We start from the raw sequence: 7,539 nt of genomic DNA, 5'->3' as shown, positions 1-7,539 counted from the left end.
GAGAAAATGCCCCACAGCTGGATCTCATGGAGGCATTTCCCCAACTGAAGCTCCTTTCTCTGTGATAACTCCAGCTGTGTCAAGTTGACACAAAACTAGGCAGTACAGAGGGGGAGAGAGAGCTGACTGGGAAACCTCAAAACCCACCCCTGGTAACACAGCTCCAACAATACCAAGGCTCCTTGTGCTTTCCAACCAGTTTCCGTAAATGAGGACCAAGTATTCCAATACGTTTCCCTATGGAGGTGATTCTCATTCAGAAAAACACAGGAATTCTTTAAAAGGGAAGGAGAGGACATGAAGAGAAAAAGGGTGTGTTGGGCAATAGAGAGAGTGAGTATGAGCAGATATTGTTAAGCTATATTGTATACATTTGTGAAGTTTTTAAAGAACAAAAAGAAATGAGAAAGGGGCAAAAATCAAGAACTGGACATCTAATAAAGCATTTAATTGGTCTTATGGTCCTCGAGGGTTAGAATTCATGATGGTAGAGCAAAAAAGACAGGAACAGCCGGGCGTGGTGGCGCACGCCTTTAATCCCAGAAAAAGAAAAGAAAAGGACAGGAACAGCCAGGAGCTCACATCTTGAATCAAAGCAGGAGGCAGAGAGCACACTGGGAATGGGACAAATCTTTTTGAAACAGCAAGGCCCACCCCAGTGACATACTTCCTCCAGCAAGACCACGCCTCCTAACCCTTCCCAAACAAGCACCAACTGGGGACCAAGTATTCAAAAGCTTGGGACTTATGGGGACACCTTATTCATGCCACTATAGTAGGTAGTACAAAGATGCTAGGCCTGACTACATTTTAAAATAAAACTAACTATTTCTTATTCCCAGGCTTGATTGATATCTAACAATGCATATATTAAGAAACACCTTCTAGAATCCCCCATTTCTAAGATGGATATTATAAAAGGGTTCATGAAAAAAAGCTAAAGTGAAGTAAAATTTGAAGGGAAAAAAAAAAAAAAAGCAGCCCAGTATCATGGTTAATCTTGATGGTTAGCTTGATGAAATTTAGAGTCACCATGGAAACAAGCCTCTAGGCATGTCTGTGAGGAATTGGCTAGACTGGGCTAATTGAGTTGGGAAGACTTACCTTAAAGGTGGACATCACAGCTGCACGGGGGATTGGGTCCCAAAGTGAATAAAAACGAGCAAGTGAGTTGAGCACCAGCATCCATCACTCTTTGTTTGCTGCCTGGGTGTGCACTGTGAAGAGCCACTTCCTGTCTCCTCACCACCATGAGAGACTGTATCCCCTCAAACTGTAAGCCAAGCCAAACCTTTCCTCCCTTAAGCTGCTTCTTTTTAGGGATTTGGTCCCAGTGATGAGCAAAGAAATAACCCATGCTGGTAACATTTTCAAGGAGTTGTGTTAGCTCAAGTGAACAAGGTAGACACTACACAACGAAGGGAAGCTTTCAAAAACCCCAACACAACCCGGTAAGAAACAAGTGAAAGGTTATTCAGCTTCAAAACAGAGCTACAGGGTGGAGGCAAAGACCACAGTGAATCATACTCGGGTATTTAAAAACTGAGCCTTAGTCTAGAATGTGGCAACATGTTTCAGGTTTCAACCAATATGCCTTTACCCTCTCTTTATAATTTAAATTTTATTTATTTTATTTTATTTATTTATTTTGTGTGTGTGTGTGTGTGTGTGTGTGTGTGTGTGTATACACTTACAAGTCTGAGGAAAACTTTTGAGGGTTGGTTCTTCCCTTCCACCATGTGGGTTCCAAGGATCAAACTCTCTCAAGTCATCAGCCTTAGTGGCAAATGTTTTTACCCACTGAGCCATCTCACTGGCCCTCTTTTGAATTTTTAAAAATATCTCTGCAATATAATTAAAATGCCATTTAAATCTTACAATTTGATACGCAGCAATTGTAAAACCACCGCCACCATCAGCAAAATGAACATATGAGTCCTATAGCAATCATTGCCTGAGTCTTTGTCACAAAGATGACACATCACTTCCCTTGCTGTGACAGACTTAATTTCTGCCTTCCTGATGAGTCTATTGAAACTTCAGTATCTGTTCCATGATGGTTCACGTATTTAACCAGTTAGGAGCCATGATGATTAACCTCATCAGCTATTTGATATTTGGAAACAAGCTCTATAGGCATGTTTGTGAGGGAGCTTCTAGTTTGGGTCAGTTGAGTTGGGAAGACCTATGATAAATAAGAGCCGCAATCTTCCATGACCCAGAGTCCTGGACTGAATAAGAAGGAAGTCTAAGGACCAGCATGTACTGCGTCCTACATACTGACTGTGACACACTATGACAAGCCTTAATCTCCTGCCACTGTGCCTTCCTTGCCATGATGGGCAGTACCTTCAAACCAAAGCCAAATCAAACCCTCCCTCTCTCCTTCCCTCCCTCCCTCTCTCCCTTCCTTCCTCCATCCTTCCTTCCTTCCTTAAGTTGTTTTTGCTGGGGTATTTGCTCACAACAATGAGAAAACTAAGTAATAACACTCTCCATCTTCAAAAAGGGAAGCTGTTTGCAAGGGCATGTGGTTAAGACTCTCTGGCAAGAGGACTTAAAATCCACATAATGGCTGAGGCTCACCTTAGCCCCATCCTCACAAATGCCACTAAGTTTCTCGCTATGGAAGGCCTCTGGTTTGTGACGTCTATGCTTTGTCTCTTGACACCAACCACACTGATCCAGTTTGGCATGAGGGAAAGTTGAAGAACTAGGTTGTTGTTACTTTCTATCGTTTTTTTTTTTTTTTCCTAAACACAGATTTCCATGCAGCAGATTTTTCTATTCCTAGGAGGGCTGGACAAGGAGCCATTACAAACTTTTTCTTTCAGATCAAACAAAGGCTGCTAAGTATGCTGCAGAGGTATAAAGGGAAAGTGAGTATGTTTCTCGTAAAACTCTCTCACTGTGTTTGAACAGACAGATCTGTAGTGCCCCGCCCCGAGGCTTCACCACTGCGTGTCAGAAGAGTGATGTGCAGATAGCTCGTCACTCTCACTGTGGTTCATCCAATCACAAGACACAGCTTTCCGGGAAGAGTTAGAAAGAAATGACCCTGAAAAAGATCCATCTACACCTGGAGCTGATTTAAATGATGGGTCCCTAGACGTTGAATAGGACCTAAAAGCAAACAGAAAACTGCTTCAGAGCAAATGTATTGCACATCTCAGTCTCATCGGCATTGCTATGGCCACAAGGTATATACTACAGCAGATTGCATTTTGGTTTGTTTTTGTTGTTGTTGTTGTTGTTGATGTTGTTGTTGTTATTTTTTTTAATGGCTGCAGCAACTCTTTGAGCCTTATGTGCTCTTCTAGGGCCTTCTCTCTCCCTTCTCCTTGATGCTGAGCGGTCTTGATAAACAGGGCATGATAGAAATGTCACTGTGGGATGCTCACAGTCAGCTATTGGGTGGAACACAGGGCCCCCAATGGAGGAGCTAGAGAAAGTACCCAAGGAGCTGAAGGGGGCTGCAACCTTGTAGGTGCAACAACAATATGAACTAACCAGTACCCCCTGAGCTCGAGTCTCTAGCTGCATATGTAGCNGAAGATGGCCTAATCNGCCATCATTGGGAAGAGANGCCCCTTGGTCTTGNAAACTTTATATGACCCAGCACAGGGGAAGGTCAGGGCCAAGTAGTGGGAGTGGGTGGGTAGGGGAGCAGGGGCAGGGGGCAGGGTATAGGGAACTTTCGGGATAGCATTTGAAATGTAAATTAAAAAATAATAAAAAATAAAAAATAAACAATGCAAAAAAAAAAAAAAAGAAGAAAGAAAGAAAGAAAGAAATGTCACTGTGAGACTTTCCAGTCTGGACCAGCTTAGAAGTCAATTTTCCCAAGTGTCACTGAACTGTATAAAAGCTGTAACTCTCTCCTCATTCAGAAAGCTTTAAGATCCCTCCAGTAACCTCCATCAGGAAAAAAGGAAAAGTAGCAAGTGTAACCACAAGCATTGCTCGAAATGAAACAGAAAAGAAAGGAAAGTGCGTGTTGAAGCCAGGTTTGGATACTCCCCGTTTCTCTAGAACTGTGACCGAATCGGTAATGACAAATAATTTCTTCCTTCATTAGGTTAATAACTCTACTCTCATTAGCTCAGACATCAGGGATATAATCTAGCTCACTGATGGGGCATAATGGCATAAATAGATGCTTTCATATAATGCTTTAGATAAGAAATAAAAGAGCAATTCTCTTGTTGAGAAAGCAGTAATAACTCTATAACAGGTAGACAATCTTTTGAGTTAACTGTTGAAAAATACACAAGAATTTGCCCAGTAGGCAAGGGACATTCAAACAAATAATGGCTATGGCTATCTAGGTGATAGAGAAACATACAACCCACCAAACAGTGATAAATAGCCAAAACAAGATAGAAATGTAATCTTCTGTCATATAGAAGCATCCAGAACTGACACTGCGTCCTATAATCAGTGAGTTAGGCTTTGGGGTTTCCTGCTCTGGTGCTGTCTGTCTTTCTCCTCGTGTTCCTTGGTGGTCAGTCTAGTCTGCATTACAGGAAGTCAGAGAAGGCAGCGGCACTCACTTCGTGTACCACTTGAGCCGAAATCCTATCCACTGCAGCTTAGCTCCACAGAAAATGCACCCTTTGTTCTTTTTTATTCATAAGCCCACATAAGAAACAATGGCTTTAAAACTAAGGAGGAAGCAGGGATCATGAGCAGGCAGCATTGCTGGAAATTTAGCCTGTGTGGGAACCTCCAGGGTCAGAGATGCTGCAGCAGGGACCAATTAGGATTGTCACACTTTTGTCCAGTTTGTCTTCTACAAAAAAAATGTTAATAAAACATTTTCCTGTTTGTTGGCCTTCATCTCAGTGCAGGGGCAGTGGAGAAATGGCAGCCATCTTCCATGAAGAGAACCCTGTGTAGGGACAGAACAGGAAGACAGAGGAAGACAGAAATCATGCAAGCTCTGAAGTGCATGGCTAGAATGGTCATGAGTGACTAAGGGCAGCCCATCAGCAGGTTTCTTACTGTGTAAGAAACTCCCTTGTTGAAGCCAGTGTTCTTAGGTTTCTGATATAATCGACCAAATATAATCTTGCACAATTGAACAATCATTAGGAAAATAATCCCCTTCCCGAAGCACATGGATCCCTCCAGACTCATTTCCCTATTGCCACTCATCCGCTCTGCTATCTCTTCCTCCTATCGTGGGGCTGCCAGCGTGTTCTTTTAAGGTAAATGCCCAACTACCCATAGACCTTCTTACAGCTTCTGAGGGTTCCTTCATGTGCTGGGAAGGCCCTACTGTCTAGGACAGTGGTTCTCCATATGTAAGTTGTGACCCCCTTGAGGATCTCATATCAGAGGTTTACGTTATGATTCATAACAGTGGCAGCATTACAGTTATGAAATAGCAATGAAATAACTTTATGGATGGGGGCCACAACAACATGAGGCACTGTATTAAAGGGGCCACAGCATCAGGAAGGTTGAGAGCCGCGGCTCTAGGATACCCTGGTCTTTGCAAATCACTCTGCCCTTGTCCTCCATGTCCTTCCTCTCTTCATTAAGCTCGCCTCCCACTCTGTTGCCTGAAGATCTGTTCCACCGGTATTTTGGCTGACTGTGCCAGTGACCCTTTCTCAGAGCTGGCTCCCACAGCCTTTGAGTCTCATTGCAAAGGCCACTTCAGAAGCAAGGACCTTCCCAGATCCAAGTCCTGTTTTGTTTATTTACAACTACTGGGCTATGTAAAAGATTTACATTTGTTTCTTTATTGTTTCTACCAGAAGACAAAGCCTCTACTTCACTCTCTATGTATGTATGTATGTATGTATATAATAGCTACATAATGTATATGTATGTTCATATACATAAAATTTTCCATAGTAAATATTTTCAAAGAACTATTACATTGACATTTAATGTACAAAACAGATCATGTGCAGAGTTTAAGATTTGTCAAACATCCTTCCAGTATTTGGCATCCTCGCTAAGAACCATTTCCAAGAAATCTTTGGTGGGTGATTTGCAGTTGTCCAAACACTTCCAATGCAAAGGAGCATGGGAGTTTTAAGAACAGGCCTAACTGTTTTCAAGAGCATAATGTTTATCTGGACCCCAAATATACCCCCGTGTAACTACTAGAGAGAAGGAGAACAAGCCTTCACTTCATGAAAGTATTTTTAGCTTTTTAATTTTATCTAGCGCCTTTTCAAATAATTCTAAATAAGTTTCAGAGTCTGGTCTTTTCTGTATCACACCAACATATGCTGCGGCGTCTGCTAGACGGGTGCTAAGGGCTATGTTTCCATCCTCTGGGTCTAAAAGACGTGAGCAAACTGTTTAAGCAAAATTAAGACACCTACAGGCAAAATCTGACAAAGCATCCACACACCAGGCTACATAATAGATTGAGAATTTTTTAATATCATGACACTCTCCATCTTCACCCACCTGTCAGCTCCACATCAGTTGTTATTAATTTAACACCAGTGAGCCTGGCAGGAGCTCCCGGCTCTGGAGAGCACACAAGTCAGGAGCAGAGGTGGCGAAACCTCCTCAGAGATTCTTGTTCACAAACTTTATGGGAATGTGAAAAAAAATGCCCCTCGATTTGCAGGATGCTTGACGGGAAAATCAAACAAAGGTTGGAGACACGAGTTTCAGTTGCCAGACTTCAAAGCGGAAACAGCTCTAAGACGTGGGCAGGCAGGTTGTCTGTGGAATTTCGAGCAGCTCCACGGGTACACAGACCCGCCTTTCTGATTCCAGTTAGCATTGCCCTCTTTAATTAAAAAAGTCCCATTCCCAGCCTCGGGTATTCTGAGACGCAGACATCCGGGTATTCTGAGACGCAGACATCCTGGCATAACTAAGCCTCCGGTGGAGGGCAAAAATGATTGTAGTGTACTGCAAGCCAGTTTCCATAGGACGAAGGACCACTGTGGGCCTTGCTGTGGTTTAAACATGGGTAGTGCCCCATTTGTGTCCATGTATTAAAGACGGATACAGCTTGGGGACAGTGTAAGTCTTAAGAGGTGGGGCCTAAATCAGGTCTTGTGGCACACACCTGCAATCTCAGTATTCAAGGGCAGAGCGGGTTTGTTCTTTACACCTACCTTGACATGGGTAATGGGTATCAAACTCAGGTCGCCGAGCTCGTGAGGTCAGCCCCCCTTTGTGCACCGAGCCATCTTGCAGGTCTCGTAGCCTAGAAAATCTTCCATTTCTCTAAGGGACTACTTACTCTCTGTGTGGCAACCTGAAAACCAGTTTCCTCACCCTTCCTCGAGTGCCTGTCTCCTCTTCTGTAAATGGAGATAACGATGGGATTTTCTGCCAGGTGGTGGTGGTAGGTGCCCTTTAAGACGACACCTTTAATCCCAGCACTCGGGAGGCAGGAGGTCAAGGCCAGCCTGGTCTATAGAGTTTCAGGATAGCCAAGACTACACAAAGAAACCCTCTCTCTCAGAAAGAAAGAAAGAAAGAAAGAAAGAAAGAAAGAAAGGAAGGAAGGAAGGAAGGAAGGAAGGAAGGAAGGAAGGAAGGAAGGAAGAAAGA

The 7,539-nt window shown here is 43.3% G+C and overlaps 1 pseudogene; it reads left to right on the top strand.

Annotated features, from left to right (window-relative positions):
• LOC110333683 overlaps positions 1 to 7,539 on the top strand; it is a 42,114-nt pseudogene that overhangs the window by 33,459 nt on the left and 1,116 nt on the right.

Source organism: Mus pahari, chromosome 16, assembly GCF_900095145.1.
Source record: "Mus pahari chromosome 16, PAHARI_EIJ_v1.1, whole genome shotgun sequence".
NCBI classification, from domain to species: domain Eukaryota; kingdom Metazoa; phylum Chordata; class Mammalia; order Rodentia; family Muridae; genus Mus; species Mus pahari.
The sequence above is the reverse complement of the archived record's forward strand: the minus strand, read 5'-3'. Positions and strand labels throughout refer to the sequence as shown.